The following is a 14341-nucleotide window of genomic DNA, read 5'->3' on the forward strand; positions in this document are numbered from 1 at the left end:
GGCAAGAATTTTTGTAGGTGATATTTTATTGGACTAACTGTATAGCTGTGAGGACATAAATGAGCTTTTCTATAATGTTATTTGAAAACATGTTTATATGTTTCCAAACCATACAGTTGGTCCAATAAAAGATAATCACTCACCAAAAGCATTGCTTCTTGTATTTTTCCTGGGCCATCACAGCTACAACGTCACCCCAACACTACTGCTATATTATTTTTCTACTTTTGCTGGACAATAATAATAGTCAAGTGACTCAGCTTTTTAGGTAATATACTTAACCTATATACTTGAGTGACAGACTGGACATAAGTCTGGGAGAGATTTTGAATTCCATTTTGCTATATAAATACCATTTTAATTATGAACCACATACCCCTGCCACATGTTGCATTTAAGATATGATTAACCAGTTAGTCACATCTTAAGTTATAACCTGGCATATGTTAAAGCAATTAGTGGAGTCATAAAGCAAGGAAGAAGCCATAAAAGAAGCCAAAAAAACACAGAATACTTTTATGATTGGTTCCTATCATGCCATTAACTGAACGTGTGGCCAGGTGCACCCTAGTGCTGGGAAACCCATCAGCTGATAGGGGTGCAGCAAATGCTTCTGTGACTGGGAGCTTCTAATGATGAGAAACAACAATGACTACTAGAACAATAGGCAGAAGGCAGAGCAGGGAGACATTAGAGATGAACTGGTTGATAGATAGCCTTTAAGGTGCCACCCTGCCCTGTCTCCTCTCTGCCTTCAGACTATTAGGGCACAGTAGAGTTTCTATCAGCAAGGCTATAGACTTTAGTACTGTATGTGAACAAGCTTTCACAGGACTTGGCTCAGGTTTAGGTGGAATCACAGCATGCAAGTGTTCCCCACTTGCTGGAAGGAGGCACAAGCAGCTAAGGTCAGTCAGAGCTGGTAGGTCCATGGAGGGGCAAGTCAAAGGGTAAAAATAGCCTGGTCAGAGTCAGGGGATAAAAGCAGCACATCCATGGGGTTGTGTAGAGTGGTTCCCAAACCTGGGGCTGTGCTTGGAATGCATGGAAGCATTTGTTATTCTGGGTTGCCCCTCACTAGGTCAAGTTACCCCATGCCAATTTAAATATAGTTCTCAAGCATGCCATTTCCAGGGCAACCTAAGCCCTATGAACACTTGGTCACCTAGGCATTTAAGTCCCTCTAACTTCAGTTAGGGCAATCTAAAAGTAACACTTGTACCTACCCACTGTAAAATAGAGGCCTGTGGGGGAAGAACTTTCAACCTTCAATGAAGCCCAGAACTAGGCAGAAGTAGGACAGAAACAGTGTTAAAAAGCAGCCAGTTTTCTAAGAAATAGCTTTTTTTATCATTACAAACAAGTGGATTTGGAACAGGTTCTGATATCTGGATAAAGAGGTATATCCAGATTTTTATTCTCACATTTCTCTTACAGCAACAGACGACAAGTGTCAAAAGGGAATTAGAACAAAAAACCGAACAACGTGATAAAAGCTACCGAGAACAGTGTCAAAAATACTTTTGAGAGTAACTATGACATATTTCAGGAAAGTTCTCATAATTTATGGGCATTTTACCAGCATGGCACTACTGCTTTGGAAATGTCCAATAATTCTGACATCTGTTCCAATTCTTTGTGATGCTGTTGTCCAACCTTTGAATGTAAAAAATATCCGAGTATAGTATTTAGATTTTTAACAGAAAAAAATCCAATTATTTCACTTTGCATTCAATGCCATATTTCTGATCAGAAGATCCTAAAATAAAAATATTATTATGTAACTAACATATGAATCTTGCTATTAAGAGAGTGATAAAAACTGATTACCATGTAGGGAACAAGCACAGTTTAAATGCAGAAAACCAAATAAACCTTATCATTTCTTGAGATTTGTAAACCCAATCAACTTTGCATGCAAATTCTAAATCTAAATTTTAATTACCTGATATATAGTTACAAATGTCACTTCTATTATAATCTGGTATAATAGTCACTGTTAAATTGCCAGCACTTATCTTATTAAAATAATTAAAGTCATTGTGATATAACAGTCATTCTCGAAAGATGTACAATATGACTTTGAAGTCTAACTTCAAAATGTTAACTGATCATTTAGGTACCTAGATCTAAATTTTCATAATGATTACTGGTTTTGGATATTTAATCTGACACAGTATAAAGGGACTGATTTTCATAGAACAGATGCTCAGCTTCCCAGAACATCAGGCCCCTTTAATATCATTCCAATTTCTATTTTGCACCTGGAGTTGTGCTGTAGAAGTGATTTTTTAGACCCAGATATGGATTAGATCTAGAACAATCTATGGAGTTTGAGTACAAGTATCAAAATTAGGATATAGATCCTGATTTGGATGCCACTAAAGAGAAAAGAAATCACAAACTATTAAGAAACTTTGGTTCAAAATGGTGGAAATCCTATTAAAATGGCCTTTCAATAACAGTTCCAGAATTTTTGTCTAAAATCTTGAAGTCAATATAAAATTCTGCTTAAACTGAATAAACATCTCATACCTGTTTGCTAGTGGAGGGGAGTAGAAGTCAAAGATCCAAAAGAAGATTTGGATTTAAACCAGTGAACATAAACTTATAATGAAAATAAATGAAGTCACTTTTTGAGTGATTTCTCATTCTAAATAGAATTATTACTCTCTCTTACTAAACCTTGTTCAGTAAAACTTGTAACAAATTAAGTAGCCAGGCATAAGCTTGTTAAGTGCCTCAATACAAATTAATGAGGTTAATAGCCAATTCATTAGGCAACAACTGACTGCTGACAAGATAGAAGACATATATGCTTTCTACTTAGTTAGCCTGGTCTTGAAAAGATTGATTTGTATCAAAATGGGTGTGATTTACATCTATTTTGCAGAAGAAACAGTAACTAATTTAGATGCAATTTGCACTTCAAATAGAAAAAAAAAATCTGTTCTTCAACATGATTGATAGGGAGCTGGACCCTGCATGCAATAACAGTCATTATCACAAATTTATTTGTGAATAGAAGCCTTGAATGACTACACTAACTCATTAAAGGATTCTTTTTTAAAAGGTACATTCAGGAAAGGTTCATTGACTCTATCTGACCTGTATGTGGATACTAATTTTATATGGAATAGCTTAACTAAGAAATCCCACTAACATAAGCAAAGTTACTTACGGAACTGATATACACTGTTCTTTTAGTCTTTTTATTACATAGGTTTGCAGTTTTGTTCATTCTTGAATTCTAAATAGCTCTTAAGCTAAAATGCTATTAAGCAAAAGAAAGCTGAATCTTATTTGAAGCCATCAGTGACATTCCTGAGTCTTCAGTCCAAGGCCCTTCCCTGCGTGCAGAAAGGCTCCAGGCTGCGGTTCAGCATGCACTCTCTTTTCCTGCTTTGAGCAGGGGGTTGGGTTAGATGACCTCCTGAGGTCCCTTCCAACCCTAATCTTCTATTATTCTATGATTCACATACTAAAAATTACATGAATGATCCTAAGATCCTTTGTTGCTTCAATAAAAAGTAAAGTTATATTTAAGTTACTTTTATATAAGAATACATGAATAAAAAAATCCATAATTTCATTTATATAGTTCAGCATGTTGTTAGGAGAATAATTCAGAGGCTTTCCATTATTCTATAGAGAACCATAGAATCAGAGAGAAATAGGGCTGGAAGGGATCTCCAAATGTAAATCATTTAGTCCAAGTCCCTAAAAACCCATAATCTAGCCTCTTAGTAAAACTACCATCAACCCTGACACAATACAGGATATAACACCTGAATCTACCACAGGAAAAGCAGGGGTAGACTTTAGCAGTCAGTCTTGCTTCTGTAAAAGTCTGTTAATACATACTCAAGAGATCCCACTTAGAGATGCCAACCCCTCCCCGCCCCACCAACCAGCGACCAAAATATCCCCAACCAGTGGCTACCCACCCTTTCTTTAAACATCTCCAGTGATGAAGAGTCCACAACTTCCGTAAGCATTCAATTACCCTGCCTTACTGTTGTAACAGTGAAGAAGTTTTTTCCTGATATCCAGCCAGGAAAACTTCAAACTGTTGGTCTGCATCCTGCCCTTTGCAGTGAAAGACAAGGTGGTTTCCGTCTTCTTTATGGCAGCCCTTCGTGTCCCCTCCTAAGCAGCTTTTCTGCAACACTGAACACTGCAGATTTGTATTGTGTCTGTGATCTACCAAGACTCCCAGACCCTTCTTCACACCAGGTGTCACCCATTTTATATTTGTATTTTTTATTAATCTTCCTAAGGTATAGCACTAGCATTTCTCTTCATTAAACTTTACTCTGTTCACTTCATCCAAGCTTCACAGTCTGATGAGATCTTTCTGAATTGCACTCCTTTCCTCTAATGTGATCACAGTTTCATATGTTATCCGCAAACTTGCTCAAGAAGCTCTCTGTGTCAGCATCCAACACAGATGTGAATAGCACTAGGCCCAGATCAGACCCCTGTGAGAGACCACTCAAAACATCCTGCCATTCTGACATGGATCTATTTATAATTACCTTTTTCTTGCAGCTATAGAGCCAGTTGCCTATCAAAACTATTCATAGTAGTTTTGTGCAGTCCATGTTTCCCCAATTTTTTTTATGAGAAAGTCATGCAGGACCTTGTCAAAAGCCTTTCTGAATTTCAGATACACTATGGCTGCTGGCAGATGTTTAAAAAAAACCAAAACAAAAAATCTTGTACTTTAGCGGTAGTAGCAGCATGTTAGTTTGAGCCGGCTTCACAAGATCTGTATAGATCAAAAGCTTCAGTTAGGCTTTTTGGTGCTTTTATCTAATAGCTATTGAATCAGGTATTAGTGATTAGTTATTAGCACCAAATGTCATCAGCTTCCTATAGCTACTGGAAAGATCAGTTTACAAGATGAGCCATCTATTAAGTGCTGAAACGAAGCACTAGTGTTGTACATTATAGAGAAAAAATGCAAGAAAAGGAGAAGTAAATGTTTTGTTTTTCAGTTGTTACCTCTCTATGGATACTCTTCCCAATATCCTTATTAGCCTTTTGGGAAGCAATTTTGAACACTAGATGTTTTATAACTTCATATGGCAATAAGGATATGAAACAATGTTGGAAATATTATAGCTATTAGGTAAAAGCACCAAAAGCCCCACTAAAGCACCCAATCTATACAGATGTTGGGTGAACCTGGTCTAATGCAATGCCTCTTCTGCGCATATGCTGGGCTCAATGCAGGAATATGCAGAGTTTAATATAAAGTACTCTTTGGGGGTGGGGGTGGACGGGGAGTTAATGTCTGCAAGTAGCCTATATGAACAGCATTCCATTCAACCACCCAAGCAGTTACTTTGTCAAAGAAGGTGATCAAGTTTATTTCACACAATTCGGTCTTTGTAAATCCATGCTGACTGCTTGTGATTAGCCTTTCTGCCTCTAGATGCTTGCAAATGGTCTTCCTTACAATATGTTCCAGTAACTTTGTGGGTATTTAAGTGAGAAGAACCAATCTGTAGGTCCCCAGGTCCCCCTTTTTGCCATTTTTAAAGAGGGACATTATGTTAGCCCTTTTCCAGTCCTCTGGTACCTTGCTCATCCCTTATGATTTCATGAAGATTATTGCCAGAGGCTCAAAGATCTCCTCTGCCAATTCCTTCAGTAGCCTGGGATGAAGTTCATAAGGCCCTGCTGTCTTGAATTCATTCAGACCCATCAAAAGCATTCTGACCATCTCTTTTGTTATCTCCTCCCTCAGCTTGCCCCTTTCCTTATCCAAATAATCTTTATTAGGTATCTGGCAGTAGCTTCATTCTTTTGTGAAGTCCAATGCAAAGTAGCTGTTGAGTAGTTCTGCCTTCTTTGCTCCTTCTGTTAAGAGCTCCATCTGGTTATTTAACAGTGAGCCTGCAGCTTCCTTGGGCCCACAGGCAAAAACTCTTCCTTTGACTGTTTTTTTTCCCATGCTTCCAGTATATCGGGTTGTTCCTCAGGCCACTCCCTACCACATGCACCATGAAAGTGCTATAACTTGCACCTAAACTTAAATGTGTTACCACTTTATTTATGTCACTATAAATAACCTCTTTAAATTGATGGCCATATTGGAGCTATGATCTTCACAAAACCAGCAGTTACTGTTATGTACTGAGCATTTGTGGCTATTCTGTATTGTGTTCATCTTCTGCTGCTGCCTGCTGTTTTGCAGATTTGTTTGTTCCAGGGACATCAAGCAGGAAGTAACAAGGGTAGCTATCCTCCACAATGACACACTTAGATTTCAACGAACAATTGGATGCGGACAGGATATCGTTCTGAGACTTCTATGCTGACCAGCTCATCTTCTCTCTGGAAGGCAAGGAGATAATTGAGGCTAACCAGGGCTCTGTTATTGATTGTCATGGGCTCACAATCTTCTGAAATATTTTGCTATCTTGTATCCTCAGTCAAACCCTTTAAAGAGACTAAGCAGTAATTTTCAAAGGGAGTGCTCTTGCACATTAACATGTTGCAAGAGCAGCAGAAGTTGTGTTGCAAAAGATGGGATGGATCATGTCCTGGCTGCATACGACCCATATGGAGGGATTCATCCCATGAACCGGTTCTGGACCACGGACTAATAAGTGAAGTGTGCCATCAATTTTACTCCAGAAAAAAGTGGGCCCTAGATATCAACAGTTTGGGATATACTGGATGAGAGGACTTCAGAGTCATGATTATGATTACTGCCCTACAGTAAAAAAAATGCTGTTTAGTTTCTCTCAGTCATACCTGACTGCCTTCATTGAAGCTAATTATTACTACAAGTTTCATTTGAGTTGAATACAACCATGGCACCACATATATTAATTCTCAGTATTTAATTCATCCTCCATCTGAAGATTAGCACAGAGTTTTGAAGGAGCGAATATGTCATTGTCTGTTCTCATTGTACCTGTCAAGAACCTAAATGGTGATGTCCAAATATGTGCTGACTATAAATGTACAGTAAACAAAGCACTGCAGAAACATCCATATCAAATTTTAGCTTTAAACTTGCTCCTTGTTAATTCTTCTGGAAGGAAGGTTTTTGCTAACGTGGACTTGGCACAAGCTTATTGACAACTCCTTGTGAATGCCGTTGAATGCATCCATGATCATTATCCACTAAGCATTCTGAGCAAAGAGCAAAGCACCCATAGCTGGAGTCATAACTGCACAAGGAATTTTCCAAATATGTATGGAAAAGTTACTCAGAGACCTAAAGGGAGTAATGCCATATTTTGATGAAATTCTTATTAGAGCAGAGTCCATGCAGTTAAGTAACTGTTCAAATGTAAGAAGTTTTATGCCACATCATCAATGCTGCCTAAGACTCAAGAAAGAGAAGTGCTGAGTTCCTGAGTTTCCAAGTTGATGTAAATAGAATTTCGCCAGTGAATGCAAAAGTATGTGTAATTCATGGAGCTCCAATGGCCAAGAACAAGAAAAAACTGCAAACATTCCTGGGTTTCTTTAACTTTAACCACTGCTTCTTCTAGTGGTGATGTAAACCTTTCGGAGCAAGCACTGGTGCACCCCCTGACAGCCAGCATCCCCTACCTAGGTGACAGGTGTGTGTGTGTGGGGGGGGGGGGCAGACAAGAGCACTGGTGCCCAGCCTGAGTGCAGTGGCTGGGGAAGGGGGGCACCAGGAGAAATGATCCCCATGGTCCCCCCATGGCCAATCATGAGACCGTAGTAGGCATGGAACCCCCCCCCCCAAACAATTGGGTGCTGGGGGACTCCCCTGGTTGGCATGACTGGCTATGGGAGGACCCCCCCCCCCAGTCAGAATAATTGGCTGCAGGGGGACCCTCCCCCCCGATCACTGACTGGCAGCTAGGGGTGCAAGTGCTTCTTATACTGACTTCTTACAAGACAAGGCCACAGTTACTGAGCTTTTACATTGCCTAATTGGACCAGGATGCAACATGGAAATGGACTATATTTCACAAAGCTTTGTGATTCATCCAACAGCATATTAATCCATTTTGACATGGAGAAGCCACTGCTACTTATTTGAGAGATTTAACCATATGAAACTGAAGCTGTCCCAAGTCATCTGTAGAATGATGGACATAAAACTCAAATTGCTTCTATACATCAACTGAGATTTCAACCAAGAAGAATAATATCCAAGTTGACAAGGGGGCCCTTGAAATTGTTTCTGGGGTAAAAAAAAAAAAAAAAAAAAAAAAAAAAGCACAACTATTTATGTGTCTTAAAATTCCTGATTATGATGCACCACAAGCCACTACTGAGATTATTCACCTAAAATAAACCAACACCCTCAAATCATTTCATCATGTATGGGCGATTGTTCCTTACTCAACAACAAACATAACTATGAAATTCCACATCAGTCTGGAAAAGAAGCAGCCAATGCAGATGCATTGAGCTAATTGCTATTAACTAGTTGTGAGTTGACTATTCCTCCAGCATGTGAAGTTCTAATATCATCTTTCCAGGCAGATGACACTGCTGACATGACTACCAAGGATCCAGGGTTAGCTCAAGTTCTGAACTGGGTATAGAAGGGGAGGCCTTCAGCTTTTAGAAACATAAAGGTTAAAGAAAAAATGGGCTAGTTATGAAGCTGTCCACTAGAAAGTTTCTAAATATGTATTATTCTTCTATTAAACATAAGTTGGTTGGGTCCTAAGATCATGCCTGTCAGCTGCACTGATGTGAATGGAAATGCACTGATTTAAAAACAGGAGAGAGTTTGGTGTAAGCCATCAATATTGACCCTGAACCAGAGATGCCAAAAGTCAAATTATACATTATGAATTTACAATTTACTTCTCTGTAATATGACATGCTGTAGTACAATAGAGGATGTATTTGTATTTATGCTTTTGTCTTCTGGTACTTTATCTGTCAAATTCTCATGTAAAAACTTTATTTCCCCTTTGAGTTCATAGAGGCCACAAGCATGAAATTGCAATTTACATGTTAATAGAGGTCTGCTTCAAGCAATATATGACCTAGAACAACTAGCCATAAATGCAACAACATAATAATGGATATGTTTATGAACAGTTCATGTATCCCAATGACCATTTAATGAAAAAAAAAAATACAGTTTTTGCAAGGGGGGGTGAATAAGAGAGATATACAAGTAAAATAAGGATAAACATTACTTTCTAGACAAAACTGCAGTGTATCTCTTGTCTTCCTGTTATATGTTAATATTTACAAAGCACCTCAAGTCAGTGTACACACACTTCAGTCATTAGGAATATAAAGATATACTCATAGAACCATAATCAACTGTTTCTGATCATTCTATTTAGTAATCTATGTGTAAATCGTTTCTTGCTTTACATCAGTGAAGACCATTTTGACATCGTACTAGAAATGTAAGAACATGAACAGGGTTTAGACTGGGATGTAAACTGCAAAGGCTGGGGAAATGTGACCTTGAAGAAAAGAGGTAGTAGAGAAGGATAAATGATATTTTCAGAGAGAACTGGAATCTTCCCTATTAAGTAGCCTCACAGAAAAACTGGGGAACATTACTTGGGACACAGAGCCCACAGAAGTGACCAGCTTCCATGATACCCAAAGAATTATATTTCCTTAGGCCTACATTCTGTTTTACTTTTCCACTCTAAGCTATTCCAGATATTTATGGATCTCTAATTACTCACTTAGCAGGGTACCATGCATAGACATCTCCTAGAATGTCATCAGTTTCCTATAGCTACTGAAAAGATCAGTTTACAAGATAAGCCATCTATTAGGTACTGAAATGAAGCACTAGTTTTGTACATTAGAGAAAAAAATGCAAGAAAAGGGGAAGTAAATATTTTGTTTTTCAGTTGTTACCTCTCTATGGATATTCTTCCCAATACCCGTATTAGCCTTTTAGGAATCAATTTTGAACACTAGATGTTTTACAACTTCATGTGGCAATAGGGATATGAAACAATCTTGCAAATGAAGCCCTAGATGTCACTGCTGAAGACATATTTTATACATATATCTAATCCCATTAGGCACTTTTACAAATGCTCCAAGGGGGGGGGGGGTAGGCAACACTTTAATTAGAGTGGTTTTGAGATCTCCTCTAATAAAGTGCCACCTTGTCTCCTGTATCAGCATCCCTGAGTTTAAAAATGGTACTGGGGTGCTTGCACTACAGCTTGTTTGATGAGCGTTAGTTCAAGTGCTCCCATCGCCATTTTGTAGCATGGGGACGCTGATACATAAGATGCAGGAGGCTGCTGGAGCACAGCAATTGCCACGATCCAGCAGACTCTATTAATTCCAGTGTGTCAGACCAGGCTCAGCACTGGTGTATAGGCACCTATTGAGCTTAACAGAGTTATTCACTGAAGTACATGTTGGGTTAAGAGACTAGTACATGACATTATAATGAATCTTTGAAATTTCTTTACCATTACACTTTATGTCTAAATCCTTATAGTTCTCAGAAAGTTCTATGTGGGTGTGTCTACATGTGCATTAATGTGCCTTAGTTAGTGCACATTAAATCTAGTACCTCCATTGTGAGATACTACAAAAATGCACACTAGCCTGTCATAAAGCACATTAACTAAAGAGCATGATTTTAAAGTGATGCTTAATGAGCATTAAAATAGGCTATTGTGCATTAAAGTGCATGTGTAGATGTGCCCAGGGTTACTTACTGTATGTACCAATATCTGCTTTTGTGGTTGTTAAAATTAAAAGATTTTTTAACATAAACATAAAGAAAAAGGGATTTAGGCTAAAGAGTTTGGCTTGTTTCTGCAGGGTTTCTCAAAAATATTTAACTACATCTTTCTTAGTTCTCAAGGTTATCATTAGAAGTAATCAAGTTTCAGTATTCTTTTTAAGGCATATGTTTTAAAATGATGATGTTTAGTTCGTTGATAGAACTGAGGCATAACATATAATTTAGATATGGACACTGAATGAATACTGATTATATTTAATCAGAGTGTAAGGAGTCTGTACTCTGTGTACATTCATGCTTGATGATTATACTAAATAAACATTTTTTTGAGTTTTCTTGTTAAGTAAAAACAGCTCCTTTTGGTTTAAATAGTGTCCATTAAGCTGCAGCACAGTTCACTATCACTGAATATGTCTCATCTACGTACTTTTTGTAGCACTTGTTAACTATTTTAGTAAAATTAAAAATTAATATGTTTAAACACAAATAAGCTACAGAGAGGTCCAAAAGTGTGACTTTTTGTATAAAAAATTACCAATGAAATCAAAGGCCGAGACTCTTTACTATCTAATATTCTGTCTATATGCAACATGCTACAACACATTTATAGTTAGATTGGCAAGTTTTTGTAAGCATGATGGTTCAGGAAATGTTAAGGGGTAAGGCTTTTTTGTGATATTTTTTTTGTACCCATTGCTGCCTGAAGAGGGGCACCTGATACCCAAAAGCTTGGGTAAAAGCTCTCTCAAGTATACAGCTGGTAAAATAAGACAGAAAACACAACAGCCTTGTCAGTGAGATTTATAAAACCTATAAAATGATTAAAATGTCATCTAGTACATTTTGAGCAACAGTTTTCATTTTTCTTTTCTAATTTTATCCTATTTGATTGGTTCAGCAGCCAAAAACCAAATATAAGACATTACGGTATGTATTAATGTAGCTATATGCCTTTTGAAGAGCAAACAGGAGGAACACAGAATCAGAGAATTAGAACTGCACATTTCTAAAGTATATCCTGGTACAGCTGAAAGCTACTAGAGTAACACATTCTTTATTTTAAATGATATTAGGGAAAAATGTGTAAATCTAATTTTGGGGAATTTTGTAACAATGAAGCCTAGTTAAAGTAAAAGGATCAGCAGAAGTAGTAGAGGAAATATTATACATTCCATTCATTTGTTATTGATTACAATAGTCTTCTTTTAGCTTCCCTGGATTCTCTGTCTTAACTTCTAATAATTTTTCTCCCATCTTTGAGCTCTACAATTTAGGTGCAGGGCCAACTTTCAGCATCATTTTCCAAGACATTTAGAAAAAAATAGATCCAATCCTCTGCTTATGTTAACTTTATCTAGTCCGTTGGTAGGGACCTACTGAAAACATGATTACACAATTTTCATGAAAACAGAAATTTCAGGTCAGCTCTGCAAAAAGCATAGGCTCCACGTTTTAGGCAGTTTCACTGAGGGGGGAAAAGAAGCTGCAAAAAGACAAAATGGTGGGAAGCCCAGAAGTCCTGATGCATGGTGGAGGGAGGGAAAAGGGGAGGATGGAGGGAGCAAATCAGAGGTTGAGCTGGTGACATAGGCTCAGTCCAGGAGCCAGTCTGGGGCCAGCCAGGAAAATGGGAAGGTTTTGGTACCAGCTTTTAAAACCACCTACATGCACACTGCTGAAGCATGCTGCAGCCTGAGGAGGAGCAGGGATGCTAATGGTTAAGACATACTCCAATACAGCCAAATACATTTCAGTGCTGGCCCATGAAAGACAGTATCCTGCAGAGAACTTGCAGGCAGATAAAGGAAGACTCTTCTGTACTGCCTGAAATGTAAGTCTAGATATGCCAAGGAAAAGCAGCATAGATCAACACTTAGTGTGCAGACAAAAGTAACAATTTGCACTTGATCTGGCCACATGGTCTATAGCCACAATCAAACAAGTGAATGGCTGCAGACTGCTACAAAAAATGTCTGATTGGGTAAAGATCTGAATCCTCATTGCATGAGGGGTCAGGTGAGGACATTTCCAAATGGAACATCTTCTGTAACTTCTGTCTGCCAGCCTACTAGCTTGTCATTGTTTTCAGAATGGGAGGGGGGGAAAGGGAGTGGAGGGTTCTCAGTCTGGGGGATTTTCAGCCCCCAGTGAAAGGTGGAGAGGGTGTATTGGAGGCCCTCTCAGGTGGGGGGCTCCAGCACATCTGTCCCACTCTCCAGCACCAGCTGAGAAACCCCTAGAATGAGCTCCCTCTGTTTTCTTTCCCTGCTATCATTCTGAAAACTTTGCAGCTTGGCAGGGAGCAGGAGCCATTGCTAGGGGAAACCAGCTGCAGGCTCACAGCCAGCAGCTATATTTCCCTCCCCCCTGGAACCAACAGTGAACTTCTGTTTGTTCTAGGGGATGGTTGCAACTCAGAATGCTTCCTGCAAAGCATTCTGAGTTACAATGGGGACCTGCATTTCTGTCTGCACCCTTAGGCTGCATTCACATGTGGTGTGGATGTTTGGTTCCCTGGGGACAACTAGGGGTGGTGCACCTTGTGTTGCTGCTAGCTGTCCTTGGGCAGTGCGCATGCTATGTGCCCTCTGGCACATAGCAAGTTGCCCTGAGGGAGCTAGGGGAGGCAGCAGCCTTACCTGAGGTCCTGGGGGCATCCCAGGGTTGCAGCAGTGGTGATTCTGTCGTGTAGAGCCTGGGCAGCAACCAAAGCACAGCTCTGGGTGGCCTGGCTCCACTTCTGAGTGGCACATGCTACCCATGCATGCACCTTTCTGCTTTTTTCTCCACTGTTTTTTTTTTACCCCTGGATATTGAGGGGTCAAAAAACTCTCTGCAATTCTCCCTTGCACCATGGATAACAACTGAATGTACAGTATGTGACACCACAGATGTGTCTGTGGTACCACATACTGCATGGCTGCGTTTGTCTGGATGTAGCCTTAGAGTCTGAGACCCACATGATTGCAGAGGATGATGGTCAGAGAAAGAAACAAGCAACCATGTCCTTCCTCTTTAAAAAGACCACAGAAAGCAGCATGGCAAGGCGAGAGGTGGCATTTTCCCTCATGGAGGCTTTCACAGTGGCAAACATTCCACTGGACAAACTTGATCACCCAAAGTTAAGTGACTACCTGAACCAATGGTGAAGGTAATTTGTTAGTTATGGCATAGACTTTAACAAATTCACAACATTCCTGTCTGATAATGCCATGTGCATGTGCAGAGCTTTCTCTGATATGCTCCAAGGAATGCTGCCCAACTCTGTCTGTGTCACTTGAAATGTGCACATTTTTCCTTAGTAACTGATATCTGGTGCATGCAGTTCCCCAGTGTGGCTAGCCTGCTGTCTTCCTTCAAGAAAGCCTTCAAGCACTGTCCAGGCCATAAGGTACATAATACATTGCCAGTCAAAATGGGGGTGCACATGGCACTGCACTGCTCACACCAGAGCGTGTGGAACTTGTAACAGCGGAATTTGTAATTCAATGTGGTCCGTTACCATGCCAAGAATATGCAGCGCTACTAGCAGTCTGTGAGCAAGGAGCTGGAAATCACACCCAGCATACACTGCATGCTTAAACTTTGTGATCTCTTAGGGCGAGGTGACAGTCAAGATCAAGTTGGCAGGGAGAAGTT

General features: G+C 39.4%; 1 long non-coding RNA gene across 1 annotated transcript in view; it reads left to right on the forward strand.

Annotated features, from left to right (window-relative positions):
* LOC109280328 (uncharacterized) overlaps positions 1-9287 on the forward strand; it is a 98453-nt gene extending 89166 nt beyond the window's left edge. The window contains exon 3 of the long non-coding RNA XR_009459047.1: positions 6206-9287. This is a non-coding gene — a long non-coding RNA (uncharacterized LOC109280328). The remainder of the gene's footprint in view (positions 1-6205) is intronic.
* Positions 9288-14341: the final 5054 nt, after the last annotated feature.

The sequence above is a fragment of the Alligator mississippiensis genome, chromosome 1 (assembly GCF_030867095.1).
Source record: "Alligator mississippiensis isolate rAllMis1 chromosome 1, rAllMis1, whole genome shotgun sequence".
Lineage (NCBI taxonomy): Eukaryota > Metazoa > Chordata > Crocodylia > Alligatoridae > Alligator > Alligator mississippiensis.